The sequence below is a fragment of the Pseudomyrmex gracilis genome, unplaced genomic scaffold (assembly GCF_002006095.1).
Source record: "Pseudomyrmex gracilis isolate BER0280 unplaced genomic scaffold, ASM200609v1 scaffold_3349, whole genome shotgun sequence".
Taxonomy (NCBI): Eukaryota; Metazoa; Arthropoda; class Insecta; order Hymenoptera; family Formicidae; genus Pseudomyrmex; species Pseudomyrmex gracilis.
Window position 1 is genome coordinate 1 of NW_018023933.1, and position 1,368 is coordinate 1,368.

The window sequence follows — 1,368 nt, forward strand, 5'->3', positions numbered from 1 at the left end:
ATCATAAATATAAATTTGAGTAAATTGTATGGGCATTGAGATTAAATAAGAAATATGCTAGTTTAGTATAAATAAAATTATTTATAATTGCAGGTAAAAAAAAATTTTGTTTGTTTTGGTAATCTAATTATAATAGAGAAATGAAGTGATAAAATTAATAAGTATAATAAATATATGGTTAAGCATAATACAGATAGTCAAAGTAAACGTCCTATCTGTGGTAGATAAGAATATTAAACCTTAATAGTTTGAAAGTGACACTTTAATATTTTTATAAACTAATTCTTACATTAAAGTAATTGTTATTTTATTATAGGTGAATTTATAAAATCAAAACTTACATTTGTAGTTATTTAATGAAGTAAATTTACTATATGTGTTAAATCAATTATGAGGTTAATTTAACTCATTTTTTTTTATTTTTACTTTTTGTTGATTCAACAACAATAGGTATAAAACTGTGGTTNAGTTTGCAGAATTCTGAGCATTGTCCAAAAAATAATCCAGGTCGATTTATTCAGATTATTGATTGATTAGTCGATAGTCGGTCTGCGGTAATGGCAATACTTTGATTCTTATGGTTGAAACAGTTCAGGAGTAAATTACATCTGTAGATATGGTTACTATTCGAATACAGTATTTAAAGGAAATAATGCAGCGGTTGTCAACATTTAATAAGCGGAAAGAAAAATTGTTTTTGTTTGATAGAAACAAATTAAATTTTAGGTTCATAATATCAGAATAGTCGTATAATCAGAATCATTGGAGATTAAAAGCTTTAATGGTTATGTTGTTTATTAGTACTTTATCTGTAAAATATAGAATTTTAATGGATAGAATAACAGTAAAAATTAGTGTAATTATAGGAACAATAGTTCATAGGTGTTCAATAATGTTTTTTTCTAAAAGGAATTGATTATTAAGATTATTGTATTTAAATAATAATATAATTAAAAAAATAAAGGTTGTAATAAAATCTAAAACTATTATTGTGAAGTCGTGGAAAAAGATTATTATAGTGTAGATATGGGTAGTAGAATTTTGAAGACCTATGATTCGTGTATTAATTTTTAATAAAAATTTAGATTTTATATACGGTATGTAACACCATGGCACTTATTCTGCCATATTAAATTAATTTGTTGAAGAAAATTCAGTGTAACTATGAGACATAGGAGAATAGAAATGTATTTATTTAATAAATGAATTTTGGTGCAATATAGAAATAATTTTTTTGTTTGAATGCTAAAAATTNTTAAAGAATGAAAGCAAGCAAAATTAGTCTTATAATTAAAGTAAGTGAACCTATTAATAAAATAATATTTCATAAAATAAATGTGTCAGAGTACTCTCTGTATTGGCGAAGTA

The 1,368-nt window shown here is 23.4% G+C and overlaps 1 pseudogene; it reads right to left on the reverse strand.

Moving 5' to 3' along the window:
* Nucleotides 1-426: 426 nt before the first annotated feature.
* LOC109863145 lies at nucleotides 427-828 on the reverse strand (annotated as a pseudogene).
* Between the last annotated feature and the right edge of the window lie 540 nt (nucleotides 829-1,368).